This window comes from Polistes canadensis, unplaced genomic scaffold (assembly GCF_001313835.1).
Source record: "Polistes canadensis isolate GaletaPanama2010 unplaced genomic scaffold, ASM131383v1 scaffold_15, whole genome shotgun sequence".
Taxonomy (NCBI): domain Eukaryota; kingdom Metazoa; phylum Arthropoda; class Insecta; order Hymenoptera; family Vespidae; genus Polistes; species Polistes canadensis.
The window spans coordinates 1,007,600-1,025,874 of record NW_014569562.1 but is presented as its reverse complement, the minus strand read 5'-3'; the positions used below and the strand labels follow the sequence as shown (position 1 = coordinate 1,025,874).

The 18,275-nt window shown below is 29.1% G+C and overlaps 1 protein-coding gene across 1 annotated transcript in view; it reads right to left on the bottom strand.

Moving 5' to 3' along the window:
• Window positions 1-18,275, bottom strand: part of LOC106793544 (sodium channel protein Nach-like) — a 46,153-nt gene that overhangs the window by 14,903 nt on the left and 12,975 nt on the right. The window lies entirely within an intron of this gene.

Here is an 18,275-nt window from a genome sequence, read left to right as displayed (position 1 = left end):
CTTTTTTCGTAGCTCGTTAAACAAAAAAAACAAAAAAAAAAGAAAAAAAATTAAATTTCATATTATAAATTTTTAAAGATATATATATATTAAATGAAAATGTCGATGGGGAAAGAGAGAATGAATTGTGAAATAATACAAGAAAAATTAGAAACACAAGACAGAGAGGAACATTTTAATTATGTGGTATTTACATGATGTTTAATAAAATCAAAGTAAGAAAGAAAGAAAGACAGAGAAAGAGAGAGAGTGAGAGAGAGAGAGAGAGAGAGAGAGAGAGAAAGAAGGGAAAAAATGAAACAAGCATGATAATATAATAAAAAAGAGAAGAGATGAGACCAATCCTATATCGAATGTGCCAGAAATAGATTTAACCTCCTTCCTGCTTTGCCCTTGCATTTTTATTCCTTGTCAAGGATCGGAAAATCAGTTATTCAAACCGTACCACACAACGATCAAATATCCGAGGTACATATTGAAAAATGGCATCCCTATCGACCCTGTTTCAACTTGAATATTTCGATGAGCTCTATTATTATTATTATTATTATTATGACTACTACTACTACTACTACTACTATTACTATTACTAGTATCAGCAACTCCCATCAAATCGAAACTCTTACGATTTTCTACGTCGTTGAATTTTCTATATTACTCTCTCTCTCTCTCTCTCTCTCTCTCTCTCTCTCTCTCTCTCTCTCTTTCTCTCTCTCTCTACTTCTGTTTTTGAAATGAAATCCTTTTTATATTTCTTTTGTATATTGAAGAAAAGACGGATAAAAACATATAAGGCAAACTTATCTAAGGGAGAAAAAACATGTGATGTGCGAAAACGTATCAAGAATCATGAAGTATGTTACGTGTGTGTTTAAGAGGAATAAAATTATAATAAAATGAATGAAAAAAAAAAAAAAGTTTTATCTATATAAATAAATAATGATAGGCATAATATATAGGTCAAGTAAAATACATACGATATAATACATACGCATACATGTGCAGGATTAATCGTACGACAGACGGAAGGATTGCAGGACAAACAGAAAAGGATAGAAAAAAATAAAAAAAATAGAAAGAGCAGCAAAGGACACTCCTACGAGCACACGATATCGATCGCGATAAGATGTTATATTTTTATATGTACATAATATGGGCGTTCCTTCTTGTTATTCTATTTAAATATTAATGATATTTAATGAAACAAACAAAAAAAAGAAAAGAAAAGAAAAGATAAAGATAATGATAAAAAAGAAACAAAACAATATATATATATAATAAGCGAACTCGACGAAAGGCGGTAGATAGTGATTTTAGTTATAATAATCGGATCGATCGAGATTGTATGTAAAAGAAAAAAAAAAAAAAGAAAAAAAAAAAAAAAATTACGTCTTCGCGCGTTTTCATTATATTATTAATTATATTCTCGAAGAAAGATTTTGTCTTTGTAACAGAAAAAAAGAAAAAAAAGGAAAAAAAAAAAATAAAGAATGTGTGAAAGTGTAAAATACAATTGATCCACAGGTACGAGGATAACGAGACGAGCAAACGTCAATAATAGCACCGATAATAGAATCTGCTGTTGTCGTCCGTACTATCATAAGTGTATGTATATGTATATGTAATATATATCTACATATAGACCTACATACTCCTGCAAAGACAAGATCCTTCCTCAAAGCATTTCTAGATCCTCGGAATTATTTAAATATGACCGACTTTACCGACTACGTCCCTTTTCTCATCTCACCCCGCACAAGTTTCCTAACTTAATAATTTATTTAATGCGGACAATCACGAATCACTCGATTGACGTATTTTCTGAGGAAAATGTATTTTAATGACTACCACCATGTCAGATTTAACTAATTCGTTTACAATACACGTGTACTTTTTTTACGATTGTGTAAATATTTTCTATAGTTTTGTACGATTTCTTTAGATTACATGCATTTAACAATTTTGTTATATTCGTATATTTGATTTTATTTAATTTCTTCCACGTGATAAGATTAAATTTAAAATTGTTGACGATAATAATTTGTTATTATCATATTAAAATATTGTTATTTTATATGTCGTATGTGAAAATATTTTATTTTTACTTTTTTTTTTTTTAAATAATTAAACGTCCATGTAATTTTTTTCTTTCTTATCGATTAGATCGAAAAAATTATTGATAATATTTAATTTATTTCAACTTTATATTAGAGGTATCATCTTACAGGTGTTTGATTGTTTAATACGGATTAGATATATCCGAGAATACCGATTGAAGGCATCGATTAACCTATACAATCTAGAATCCTATTTGGAAACGCTTGATCCTCCTTATCAGCATTGTCTCTTCACCTCCCCTTATGTCATCCTTATCAACTGTCCCTCCGTCTACCACCTCTTATCTATAGAACCTACCAATCGTGTTAAATTGTTCCTCTATCTTGTATCTATTATCTCGATGTTGATTTTTTATCTATATTATTATTGAATAAAACATAATTATCATTTCTCTTAAGATTATTTTCTATATAAGAAAATATACGTTAATAATTATTAACGATAATGACTATATATTGTGTCTCTGAAAAAGAAATATTTAAAGCAAGGTATATAATATTCGAGACAACAACAAAAAATAATCAATTTTCCTTGTAAAACGCGATCTCGAAGAAAATTCTTCGCTTAAGGTTTCCGTACATCGCTTGTATCGGAATCTCTCTTTCTCTCTCAACGATAGCAGTCACATTCCTTTTCCAAGAGAGTAAAGAAGGTAGGAAAGAAGGAAGAAAGGGAAAGAAAAGCTATAAAGAATAGCACGAGAGCTGTTTTTTACTTCACGAATGTCGATAATTTCACGTAGAAACAAGCTTCTGCGATTCCTTGGTAGTAATTGGAAAAATTTTTCATTTATAGAACCGTCTGTGCTCTCTCTCTCTCTCTCTCTCTCTCTCACTCTCTCTCTCTCTTTCTCTCTTTCTCTCACTTATTTTTATTTTCAGTGCACTATGCCTTACCTTTTTGCGATAGAAAACCAGAGGAATGCTGGTAATTATCGTTGCTCTTCATGTTTGTAAGAAAGAAAAAGAAAACTAGAAAGAGAGAGGAAGAGACTTAAGAACCACCAGTACAACGGAATAATGGAGTATCTGGGAAAATAAAAATATTTAAAAAAAAAAAAAAGAAGAAAAGAAGAAGGGGAGGAGCAAGAGAAGAAAAAGTAGAAGAAAAAATGCATTTTAAAAATGAAAAAGAAAGAGGGAAATAGAGAGAGTAAAAATAATATGATCTTTATCTATCTCTCTCTCTCTATCTCTCTCTCTCCTTTTCACACATGCACATAACGAGTATATGTGTGTATTACGTCATACGTTAACATACACTCTCATATCTTTGTAATAAATATTCTAATATTTATTCTCATGGGGCAGGTTGTCATTCTACGAAACGGGTAAAACAAAAATAAAAAAAAAAAAGAGAAAAAAATTAGATGTGAACGGATCAAATTTATCTAACTTAATTAAAATAGATAAACTATGTGTATATAAGTATTATACGAATTTACACGTTTCATATTTATTGAATTATTGATCGGGATTTGATATGTGTTCGATGAGAATAATTCTCTGGTGAGTTTACCAGAATTAATACGAGTTTATAGAATATGTGTATGCGTGTTTGTGTGTGTGTGTGTGTGTGTGTGTGTGTGTGTGCGCGCGCTAATTCTGTAGGAAAGTGAATTTTCAATAATTGGAAAATATTTTCCCATGTATGATGGACATAATTTATAGAAAAAAACTACTTTTTCTTTATTTCACAATCATAAAAATATTATGACAGCTGATACGAGCGTACGTGGGTTAAATTTTTTCATATAAAATTAATTTTAAGAAATTGGAATATCTGCTTTTTAAATGTTAACATTTCTTTCTTTTCTATTTATATTTATTTTATTATTTCATCGTGGGAAAATTGAACTGACATATGTGGATATGAATCCATCATAAATTGGCTTTTCAATTAAATGTATTGAAGTATCGTGAACGCATATGAACCGAAACGAATTTGACAAGCTTATAATCGTTCCTCGTACCTGGCCTGCGTGAAAGAAAATGTATGTGAATTAGTTACACGTGAATTGTATAGTTGTGTTTATATTATCAAATGAAATCATACACTCATACATACATACATACATACATACACAAGCAAAGTCAAACAAACAAACTAAACCGAAACCAAAGAAATCGTATTCCGAGATACATACTTTTAGGATTAAAACTCTATCTGCGTTTAAACGAAAAAAAGAAAAAATACCAAGAAGAGATAAAAACTAATAATAATAATAATAATAATAATAATAATATTAATAATAATAATAATAATAATAATAACAAATAACAATTAATAATTAATAATAATAATAATAATTATAATACATAAATAAACGAAAGGTATCTCACGCATTTACACACGTCACAACGTTGTATAAATAAAATTGAAAACAAAATAAAATAAAAATATTAACGAGTAAATAAGGAAATGAGATAACATTTCAAAGCTTGTGAGTCGTTAAACGAATAATTTAAATTAAACAAGAACACGCTCACATTAACAATTGTTTCCTTCTATGTGTAAACTCGAACAAAGAGAGAGATAAAGAGAATAATGTACTGTAAATTAACATACTCGCAGAAAATCTCTTTCTCGATCAATGAACAGTTACATATACAACCAATGATTAACAGATTCGAGTGTTGGACTATGATATTTATTGCAATGATCTTTGTGCGATAAACAAATATGAAGATAAAGAAGATGAAGATGAAGAAGAAGAAGAAAAAGAAGAAATGCTAACATCGAACGTTTGACGAATCACATTTATACTACTTTCTTTAGTAATGTCGAACGATAAGAAATTTAATTGTATATTTATCGTTGACTTTTGCTTATTAATTACTTCATATCTTCCATCCTTTATCCTACAATCGTATTAATATTTTTTTTATAATATTTTTGTACTGATATAAATTTATATTTTAATATATTTATTATTTTAGGTAAGTATCTACGTTATTGTAATCATGATTTATTGTAATATTTTTGTTATTTCAGCACATTCTATGATACCTACTCAATGCAACAAATATTGTTTTTTTCTTTTCAATATATTTGTAATAATTTGTTATCATTTTAAATGTGTTCTACATAGAATAACAAATAAGTCAATCTATTTTTTTATTACAAAAACCACCGACACCAATTGTAAAATATATACGAGTACATCTTCTTTTTACATCCATCTACACAAAGCATATACGTTCGTGTTTTTAAATTAATTATTTATCCTCTGTTTATTTAGTTTCCAGAGAATATCAATGTATGACACAATTGAAAGAGTACATTGTATTATTTGTCCTTTTACTTCGAATTTATTTCGAAAAAAAATATGAGTGTCGTCACACGCGCGATATCCAAGCAGAGATGAAATGACAGAAAATAAAAAGACGATTGAACGAATGAATAAATAAATAAAACAAAAAGGTAAGTGAATGTTCACTTCTAAAAACAACATTACTACATTTGAAAAGCACCCGTGTTTCCGATTGAAATCGTCCGTAATAAAGAGACGTTCGTATTTTCATTAATTTAATTTTAACCAAGAGTCGGAGGAGACCAAGTGTTCCGGAAATACAATTTATGGTAGAATTATTTTCCACAGGAAAAGGTCTGCGTCCACAAAAAGAGAAAAAGAGAAAGAGAGAGAACTAGAAAAACAAAGTTAGCTGAACATAAATAACAAACATTGAAATTCTAGAGTTAGATTTAATAAAGTTTATTATTTAGTATATTCAAATTAATTCTGTTTAGTTGCACTCAGTTAGAAGCATAGAAAACTTTTCTCACTCTCCTTTTTTTCCGTTTACTATTTTCCGTTTTGTGTTTCGTGATTTTTGTTTTTATTTATCTGCATATCTATTTACTTATCTCTGTATTTATTTGGAACAGAATTTTGTAGGAAAACATTATGAGAAAATCTAAGCGCGAAATACCACGAACATATTAAAACGACCGGATTGGAACGCTCGACCTGGATCTAAATACATTCCGCAGACGTTCTATTGTGAGGATATCAGACTTGGAACGCCACAGATTATTGAGAGTCGAGGATCGATTATTCGATCTTGAATAGAATGTCTGTCTTCTATCTCTATCTCTCTTTCTCTTTCTCTTTCTCGAATAGTACCATAACTCTCTATTCAATAATAAAATATATTTTTACAATAATCAATCTGGTTGACGAATTTAATTAATTACAGAAATGCATTTATAACGTTGCAGTTCATTTATTTTAACAATATTTTGTAAATATATATTTGTTTAATCAATACTTTAAATGAATAATAACTAATTGTAATTCAATATCCAAGTGATTAGTATTACAATAATTGATACAAAACTGATAGGTATTTTTAATGGGGATGGTCAATATTTTATATAAGAGAGAACAATTCAAATTACTTATTATATATTTAAAATATTGACAATTATTATAAAGCAAATTAAATTTCATATAATAAAAAGAAAAAAAAAAAAAAAAAAAAAAAAGCCATCCAGTTTATGAGAAAATCGACGAAATTATTTCGACTTTTAAACTAATATATAAATTTAACTTATAATTTATATATATATATATATATTTTTTCTCCCGATAACATCGATCGAATTCATTCGTCCTTGTACTTTTTTCTTTTTGTCTTCGTTTATGCTATTATATCCTATATTAATAAAACCCGCATTTACCAAATAGCGTGATTACTCCATCGATAAAATGGGACTCGAAAAGGAGCGTTATCGCTAGCCAGCAGATGCACACGCGCGTGATATAATTAAAGTTCGATTAAAAATAACGTTTTAATTGTTCGACCGGTGTATTAAATGGATTTTTATTATTCTTTTTTTTAGCCTCATTGTTACATTCGCGGTTGAATTCATGATTTTATACATGCGATTAAATCGGTATTACGCTCGAGATTAATTCACGCATATATTTCGTTGAATCTTTTCTTCGATGTTTCAAAAAAAAATCAATTGAATGAATAAAAAAAAAAAAAAAAAAGAAAGGAAGCGGGAACGCGATTAAATTCGTACGATCAAAATTGGCTTTTTGATTAAAGTGACAGCTTTTTTTTTTTATCCATTTTTCCTTTAATTAATTATTTACAATAGTGTTAAATGATTCAGTTTTATTTCAAATTTATTCTCTTTTCCATTATAATTTTTGTATAAGATTTTTATACGAGGTTCTTATTCGTATATATATTGAAATAGAAAAATATTTTTTTCTTAATTCAAGGGGGAGGGAGAGAAAAATCGATCGATTCGAAAAATAAACATAATCTGTAAATTTGATCGGAAATTTCTTTCTGTTTCTCTCTCTCTCTCTCTCAAGGGAGTATCTTTGTTAGAGATCTTTGATCTAGAGCACATAAAATATATGGGGCGTAAAATAGTTGTATAGCGTATGCCATTGATCAAATCCCAGCGATCGTATCCGGTCTATGAAATTCAATGAGATCAAGAAAGAGAGAGAGAGAGAGGAGACAACGAGGGAATTTATTCGATTCTATTGCAAATAACATGCGAGAGGAAATAAAATGTGTATCTTATATAAATATATCTATATATTATTCTTATGAATTCTATGGGGAATCTTAGCCAAAGTCCATACGAAAAATAGGAAATAGAAAAAAAAAAATGATTTATCAACATAAATTTAGATCGAACGTTTATCAAAGTTCTCTTTCACATTTCACACTTTTGAAAATTTATTAGATGTAGAAATTTTATTCGTTGTCTTTTTAAAACACAAATATTTGACGTTAAAACGACGGGAAATTATTCACGTTCGAAAAACAAAATTATAAATAATTTAATATCACCCCCCCCCCACCCTGAATTAATTTCTACGCGTAATATTTCTTTAAATTTTCATTTTTTTTCTATTCAAACCCAACTATTATAATTCCAGGATTAGACAAAAATATACCATAAGTGTTGTGGACATGATGTTAAATGAAATATTAAATATATAAGGTCTCTGATAAGTATTTATAATAAAATTTGCAAGTAAAATAAAATATACTAATATAAGATTGAACAAAAATGATCCTTATATTTTATTTAAACACTACACACATACATGTATAGATTCCTATAAATATATAGTATATCTTTACTTTCATTGAACATCTACATGATGAATAGGGCCCAATATACTTGGTTAGATCGTGGAAAGTGATAGACCAACCCAAAGATCCGTTTCTTTTCAATCAGCCACTTTGTGTGCTGACTGTCACTTTTTTATACACACAACACACACACTATATATTCCTGAGATTTTCCACTTTGATCTAGGACCATCCTTTTACCACCAGTAATATCTTTCCCTTCCTCGTTTCCCTTGTAGCAACCATATTTCCTCTCGTTTCGTCTTGTTACGTTTTCTCTCTCTCTCTTTCTCGCTTACACTTTTCCTATTTTTTGTTTTTTTCGTTAACCATGTCCTCTATAACCCGTCTTTTTCGAACACGACTCTAACAGTTCATTTTTCTTCCCTCTTCTTCTTCTTCTTCTTCTTCTTCTTCTTCTTCTTCTTCTTCTTCTTCTTCTCTTTACACCAAACCAAATCCATACTATCCTTCCAACCATCACCATACCATCCTCCATGCCACCCCGAACACTTTGTTCATCTTCCTAGAAAGTCTTCCTCATCTAATCAGCTGTTATTCCAATCACATCTCAAATGCTATTTTGAATCCTACAAGAGACTGAAGCAACAATCTCTCACTTGCATTACATATACTATACACTACCAAGCAAAAGTTTCAAATTACTACGTAAATTCGATATAAAAATATATAAAAAAAAAAAATGAACGCCTTTTAAGAAACCGAGATAGATTTTATTTGTCAAAAGAAAAATTATTCGAAGAGTGTTTTACATTTCGTGTGTTATTTTTATCAATAAATGAATATTTTCGTTTAAATTGTCCTTTCGTAAACAAATAAATCTACCTTTATTTTTTATTACAGCTTGAAACACTCTAAACATCCTGGCAATTAATTTTTTCAAATTTTTCTAATTGTTTTTTTATGCTTCTTTTTCATACAAAAATATTATAATCATTAAGAAAATGAAGTATCTTTTTAAATATAATTCAACTCGTTAATATTTATAGATATAATTCAGATCATTATAAATCATTTCAAAATTAATCAGTATATTCGATATTAATAGAAATCAGTAGGTAATTACAAATTTTTAACCGGTAGTGTAAATTTACTTCAGTAATCGAAATAAATCTATGATTACGATATCACAAATATTATAATCAGAGTTTATTTTTTATGAAATATTAACAATTTAAATTCAATAAGTTCATTGTAATAGTCTCTTTAACGATCTCATGATAATACTTTCAAATAATAAAGTCGGATAATACCAACGAAGAGGGAATACTTGTTGTTAGATTCTTCCTACGTCGATCTGAAAATGGCTTTCGTGCCGTCGTCGTCTATTATGTTGAGAAGATTGTAATTCTGACGTTAATTAATATCACGATGTCATAGAAAACGGTACGCTTTTCTCGTCGAGCTTAATTAACGATTTGTCGGTACAATATTTCAAATAATATTACATCCATTTTCTATTTCAAATATAATATCCTTATCATCATCCTCATTATTATTGTTATTATTATTATTATTATTATTATTGTTGTTGTTATTACTGTGAATTTATCTGTCCGATTAAACTCGTTTAAATTTGTCTATCGAAAGTCTTTTAATTTAAACACCAACAAAAAAGAACGAATTTTGGGATGGCTGAGAGTGGCAGGGAAAATAGGGTGGCGGGGGGAGGGGGAGGGAGAGACAAAGAAGAATTGGAATAGAAGATAATGCCTTTTAACATCCGTGACTTGAACTGTGAACGAAACTGATCTGAAACGCGAATTAGTTTTGACGAGCACGTTCAAATGATCCAGGCCATCACCATCACCACCATCATGGTACGGTGTACAGTGGTAGTAGGTATACCTGTATACTATCCCGCTCGAATTTCCAAACGTTATTCCCCGGAGATATGTCGACCCTAGATGACTGATTCAATTTTTTCCGTGATACGTGCGTGGTACGACAATGTTACGTAAATCAATTTTCGAAAGAGAGAGAGAGAGAGAGAAAGGGAAAGGGAACATATCCTTCGCATGCTGGCATGATTCAACAAATTATGCAATAGATTTTGTTTTTTCTTTTCATTTTCGTCAATTGTTTCTTTATCTCAATCAATTATTTCGATCAATTCTTTTTGATTTGTACAGTTAGGTACAAATAATGTATACTTACAAATTTAACCAATTTTTTACTTTACTTCTCTTGTATTTGTCGAATTTTTCATTGGACTGATTCATGAATTAAAGTCGAGTATATATATATATATATTTTATTTTAAATAATTCTCCTTGTTTTCGTATTAATATTGATTGCATATAAAATAAAATGTTTGCAATATACTTGCAATTTTGGTTATATGAGTACATAAAATTGTTTATTATTTACAAGTTCGTTACGGCTTAAATTTTTATTTTCTTTTTTTGTTCTTTTTTATTTTTTAATTTTGTTTTTTTTTTGTTTATTGAGATAGAAACATGGTCGAATTTGAACAGGCATCAATCCCATAACTAATGCACAACGCTGGTATATATTCTCTGACCGCGTGTTACGTTTTAACCAAGAAACACCTTCTAACGAGATTTACAGTTGGACGTGGTTGTTCGAGAAAGTAGATAAATTGTCGGTTGTTCTCTCGGAGTAAAATCTCGTTTGATGAAAAGATACAAATGATAGTAACGATATCATTGTTAAAGTGGGCAAAATATTTAAAAAAAAAAAAAAAAAAAAAAGGGAAACAGAATAATATAAATAACTATTCCCCTTAAAAAAAGGAATAAATTACTGATAGAAGTAATAAAATAATTTTTATCAATGATAATATATATAATAGAAATAAATTAAAAATAATTCTGATCTCTGATCTCGAAAATGCTTCTCTCTCTTCTTCATACACACATTCAGAATCTTCATTAAATGTAAATATGTAAAGTTTCTCCATATGTGACACGATCGTCCATAACGAAATACCAAGTAAAACAATATAATAACGCGTTTTAGGGATTTTAATTGAAACGAGACTCGAACGAGGGAACTGTGAAAGAATAAAAGAAAGAAAAAGAAAAATAAATAGATATAAAAAAAGAGAAAGAGGGGGAGTGTAGATGAAAATAGAACAATAACCAAAAAAAAGGAGAACAGTAACAAAAAATAGGAGAACAAAAACGTAGAATTCGAAAGGGTGGATGTGTTAGGGAAAAAGAAGAAAAAAAAGATAGAAAAAAAAAGAGAGAGAGAGAAGGAGCGGGGTAGGCCGATATACACACACACATTTATATATATATATATAAACGGAATATATTAATTTTCGTGGAACACAGAGCTCCCGCTGTCGCGAATAAATTTTCAAACTAGCCGTACCCCGAAAACTTTGGCACGCCACACCGGCTCGAAGTTTCGAACCTGCCAGACGCTTTCCACCACCCTCCCACCACCTTCCCCTCTTTCCCTCTAACCCCGAATCCTCTTTTACTTACTCACCAGCACTACCACTCTGCTATTCCACTTCCAAATCTTCTTGGATTATCTCTCTCTCTCTCTCTCTCTTTCTCTCTCATGCTTACTCTCATTTATTCTTTTTTTTTCTTTAATCATTAGGTGCTTTAATATAGATGTATACGGTTTCGTTTTTCATAAAGGTTTGCACGTGTATTTGTTTCCTTTATTTCATTTATCTAATCATTACGTACTTTTGTATACAACTAGATGAGAGTGCAAGTTTGTTACTCTTTTTAATTTATTTACTTTAACGTGTTTTCGTTTAAATGTGTATGTTGTATATATGTGTATTTAAGGATCATAAGATTATTTTATATAGGATGTTATTGTATTTAAATTTTATGAAAGCTTAAACGCTATTAAACTTCCAAAGCATTAATTCAAGACTATAAAATTATCGTATTTTTTATTTACTTTAACTGTTGCATTCGTTTATAAGTGTGTGCGTGAGTATAGGAATCATCGGATATATGACATCTCGTTGTTTAGGATCAATGAAAGCTTAGTTACTATTATAATTTTTTGTTTAATGTATTAATTCTAGAATATAGAGAAATTCGACTTTGTACTGACAATGAGACTTTTTAACGAATTCACAGTTCTATTCGATTTTCGAATCAATTATGTAACATTTCCGACACGAATAACGAGAAAAGTTTCCATTCCTGATTGAAATAGTTATTTCCCATCTCTCCCCCTCTCTTCTTTCTTCTTTCTTTTAAATTGTCTATTGTTTCTATTTAACATATTTCAAACTACTAAATGAAAAACAGAGAAAGACAGAGACATTTGTACTGATTTATATGTATTAACAATTTTATTATTATAATCAGTAATTTAAGATGATTATTATCGTGAATATGAATTTCATAATATGTTAACTCCTGAATAAGTTTGATTCGGATATTTCGGAGTAGTAGGAAGCATATTCTATGCCATAAATCAGTTTACCTCTGTCACAAAGTTGAATTTACATCGTTGTGTATATTAAACCACCAGCTTCATTCATGTTTCTAAAATTAAATATAAATCTAATATCATAATTATAATATTATAAATCGGTTTTATTTGTGTCGAATAATTGATCGTCAGAGTATCAATAGAAAAAGAGAAAGATAGAGCAAATAAAATTGATTGATTGTACAATATATTTAACCCGTATATTGTATTTGAAATATATTCAGAGTGTAGAAACAAATTATGTAGAATATTTATATAGAAACTAATTTTATATGAAACTTTTTAAAGTAAATATCAAAGTCAAAAATTTTGTTAGAATCACTTGCAATTTAATAAGAATCTATATATTAGATGTAGCAATGAATTCGCGATGACCTTTTCAACAAATTTAATATTTATTTATGAAATAATAATAAATCTGTTATTCATTAAAATAGTCTCCATTATTTTCGATGACTTTGATCGATCTTTCATGCAATTTCCGAGTTACTTAACGAAAAAAAAATGATTATTTTTATGCAATAAAATAAAAAACAAAAAACCAAACTAATTGCTACACCTAATATAATTGTAAAGGTCTATATATTTGTGGGAACAATTAGAAGCATATATTCAAGGATTCAAAAAGTTTTAGCTACTTCTCGAAACACCCTAGGGTACTTCGAAATAGTCTTCTCTTACATTAGAGTAAAAGAAAAAGAAGAAGAATTAGGAGAAGAAGACAGTAACTTCATCCAGAAAACGTACTCTATTCTATTCTGTTATTTTGGTGATAGTTAGAGCGAAAACGAAGAAGAAAACGAGAAGTAGAGAGAGAGAGAGAGAAAAGATAAAGCATCTGTAGAGACGGTAAGACGGCTCGCTAACGTTCTACTTAGATTTCGCTTGATGTGTTCCATTACGTAAGAAAGTCTTTCACGACCCTGTTATCCGAGTTTCCAAGTTTGCCAAGAAGTTAGAAGATACGTTAGAGCAGATGCGAGGACTCAACTATTAACGATTCTCTTCTTCTTCCTTGCTTATGAATCTTTCAATTAGAACACTAACATAAATATACACGTACAATGCATATATTCATTTATTAATATTAATATAATTATCAAAAGTAATCGTGTTAAAATTTCTCCATTAATTATTTGCACATTTTATTTCATTAAAAAACATCTTTATATAAAATTTATCAAATTAAAATATTACTTTAAAAATATCTTCTAAATATATATATATATATATATACATAAACGCACGTGCATTAACGTCTATATATAACAACCTATATATAAATTCTAACATTCCTCTAATTACTCACAAAATTTAATCTCTCCCTCGTTAAAAATTAAATATTACATTTTATTGAATTAAAATAAAAATAGTACAAATTCATGCATATATAATATTTACTTTGAGATATTTATATATTTTTCTTCCACAATCCATAGAGAGAAAGAGAGACACGAATAGACACGTATTCCTTTCATTTCGGTTGGAATGTTCTATGCCGTAAGACCCAAAGCGATCGATATTATTTGCTACTCTAACGTGTATTGCGTAATTATAATAGAACGCAAAGTACTTACTCTAGGAGATTAATTGGCCGCACATTTCGTCGCATTCAAACACCATATAAACAGAACGGGAGAGAAAGAGATAGAAGTAAACAGCTGTAGAGTCGTTTCATTAAATCCCATTTGAAACGCGTGTTCAAAGCATAACCCATATAATATCCTACACGTTCTATTACCTTTCTCTTATCCGTTCATTACGTTTAATCTATTTTGAAAGAAAACTTTTCGTCAAAGAGTTCTTCGTTAAATATCACGAGCGTTTTTTAATATCGAAATCTCTCTCTCTCTCTCTCTTATTCTTTCTCTTTCCCTTTTTTTCTCTTTAAAACGTCGCTTCGTAACACGCTCATCCCAAAATATTTGATCATTCCCTTTAAAAGAAGGATCAAAGTTTTTTGCTTGAATTTCCTTCTTTTATTTATTTTAATTTTTTAATTTTTTTTTTTAATTACCTCTAAACTATACTTCTTCTTCCTTTTTTTTTATTTTTCACATTAAAAAGCATACTGGAAAGTAAAGCCGAACTCAACAATTTATATATTTCTTTTTATTCTAACGTTTAATTCATTTTAATTAATTTTTTAATAATTTTGCTTACTACTTCTTCTTTTTTCTTTTCAAAATTAAAATTTAGTTTACTCCAATAAAATATTTAAATATCAACTCTCAGAAAACGTTAACTCGGTATCAATGATAGCCTATTATTTTACTACCAACTTCATGTACTTTTTCACTTCGAATATATTTAAACTTTCGTAAGAAAGATTTTTTCGTAAGAAAAATTTAAAAATAAAAGTATATAGACCGCGTAGAAAATACCATTAGAAAAAAAAAATTATTATTATTAGAAGAATAGTGATTATTGATAAAATGGTTACTTGCCATTTTTATGTTAGTCTACATATACTATGTCATATTTAATTTTGATGTGTGCCTTCAGAAATGCATGTATATATATATTTGAAAATAAAGCAATTTAAGACACTCAAATAAAAAAGAATCCAGAAGGTTTGATGATAAATCCAACGATGATCACCTGTAACAAGAAGAATTAATTTAATTCAATGATCAAAATATATATAGAATTCAATTGAAAAGTGCATCTGCGAATTGGACGATTTATATGTCAGGCTATTCTATCATTTGATTGTATGATTAATATAGTTTGCTTCTTGTTACAGGTGATCATCGTTGGATTTATCATCAAACCTTCTGGATTCTTTTTTATTTGAGTGTCTTAAATTGCTTTATTTTCAAATATATATATACATGCATTTCTGAAGGCACACATCAAAACTAAATATGACATAGTATATGTAGACTAACATAAAAATGGCAAGTAACCATTTTATCAATAATCACTATCCTTCTAATAATAATACTTTTTCTTTCTAATTGTATTTTCTACGCGGACTAGATACTTTTTTTTTAAGTTCGAATTAAATGTTTAAAATTTAGTTTAATCGATTATGAAAATTCATTAAAGATTTCTATCTCCAAAATAGAATAAACGCATTCATGGTACTTACACCTATCCTATTCTCTTCCGTATCTCCTATTTAATTGAACACACCACATCCTATTAGTTAAACGAAATCCCACTAAGTTAGCAAGTTCGACGGTCGCGTGGCTTCGAATTCCCGTTTAATGTGAAAATTGGAGTATGGCATCCGTGCATCGATTTCATTCATTGAAAATTTTATTTATTTGAGCAAATTCAATACTTATCAAATTTAATTACATAAGGAAACGATTTAAAAAAAAAAGTCCTTTTTTTTTCTTAAAATGAAAGGAAAAAAAATTCGTAAGACACAAAAATAATAAATTATTTTACATATCTGTAATTATTTAGAAATAAAATCCTTAAGAAAAAAAACCGATGACACAAAAATTCCAGTTAAAAATTCTAGAAAAAAAAGTTCAATAGCATGTACTTTCTAACGAAGCAGATACATATATAGTGTAGCAGAAAATGTTAGAAAGAGTCATGTCTTATTAGCATAATACCGAATAATAAGGACAACGGTAGAAAGTATGTTCTCTTAATACATAAAGGGCGTTTCTTCCTCTCTTTCTTACTTTCTCTTTTGAAGATCTTTTTTATCATCAGATTGCAAGCGAATGTGAACTGAAAGAGAGAAGCGTAATACGGTACAATTTGGAATGCAAAGGACGTTGTACGACTTGGTATAGTAAGAAGCTACAAAACTTCGTCGATTGATGAGCTATTTCTGAAGATAGAAAATTCCTCGATTCTTTGCAATAGAAAATGAAATGGAAGAGAAGAGAAAAAAATAGAAATATGTTCTTATATAATGGCTCTAAAGTTAATAGGTCATGGTCCTAGAAGTTCTTACATTATTTTGAAAATTGATTACTCTTCTTTTTCCTAACTTCTCAGATCATCGAACAACGATCCTAAAAATTTGTTTGCAACTTAAAAAGACTGCTTTAAAAGAATCTCGAAAAAAGTAATTAATTTTTAAAGTTGCCAAAGAATTTTTAGATCGTTTGCAAATACAATTTTCGAAGTTGTTGGCCATTTGAATTTTTTACTCTTAAAAAATGATTAAATCAAAAGTGTCGAACGAAATTCTTTCTTATCGTTTGAAGTCCCTTCAATTTAATCTCGAGAACAACGAAGCCTGTTCGTGTAATCACGTTTTTAGTATACGTCAGCACCTTTATTTTTTGTCAGTTAAAACGTAGTCGTCTCTTCTTGATAGGGAAAAAGGAAAAAAAGATAAGTATCATCCAAATAGATGAAGAGTACTGGTGGTCTATGTATATAGGTCGAGTTAACTAGACCATGTCTTTAAGACAGGGATTCTCAACTTTTCATTTTTTACTTATCCCTATAAAATCTTACAAGTAATTGGTGTACCTTTCACAGAGATTTTTCAAAAATTATCAATTAAATTTTATATATCCAGAAATATATTTACATAATATCAATAGAAAAAAAATGATAAAGAATAACATATAACGAATTATTAAATATTATAAAATTATAAATATATATATATATATAATAGAATATTTCAAAAAGGATTCATATGATACGCATCGAGGATCAAAGATCAACATATTATAAATCATTTGTATGCATATACATTTTATTTACATTCAACGCGAAATATTTGTATATAAGACACGATGTTTCCATTTTGTCATAAGCTTCTTTCACAGGAATCATCTTATCATAACTCGCGTTTTTAAGAGACCTCATGCAAATAGAAAAAGTCTCGGAATAGAAGGTAGAAAAGAGAAGTTTGCGGTTGAAAAACTTTTTCAACGTACTTATTCACAGATAGTTGAGGAACAGGATGTGTGTAGGGGTTGGGAGGGGGGCTTGAGATGATTTCGTAGCCCATCGCAGCTGGTAGGAAGTTCGTAGCTCGAAATCGAGCGTAAGAAATATCTCCCCACGAAGTCTGATAAAGCTCATGGACCTTTGAAGCGAACTAATGCTTCAACGCTGAGAGTTTGAAAAGGATGAAGAGGGGGGGGGGCTAGTGATTCTTGTACAATCGATCGCCTCGAGCAAGCTAAGAAGAAGTTCAGAATCTTCCAATTTGATCGCTTTGTTTCGGTTTATCCAAGTGTACAAAATACCAGATCTTTAGCGAAGTGTTATCGTGAAAATTATTCTCGAATTTTCTATGTTCGAGGTTTCTATGTATAAGAATTTCGTAGCTTTGCGTTGCAAGCAAATATACAATTATTTCAAATTTACAATGGGAACCGATATGATTATTCCTTCGACTCGTTGTATTTATATATAAAAATAAAAAAATGAACAAATATAAAAAAAAGGAAAAAATAGTGGAAATATTCTATGACTGAGATAATCAATAATTAGTTTAGAAACGAAATGATTTGACCGAGAAAATAATAGTTTGCTCGCGAATCATACAACGGGGGAGAATACGTATATTATTAAAACGAAGAGAGCGAAAGAGAAAGATGAGAATACAAAGTGAGAGAGAAAAGGAAAGAGAAGAGGGAATCAGAGAAACGA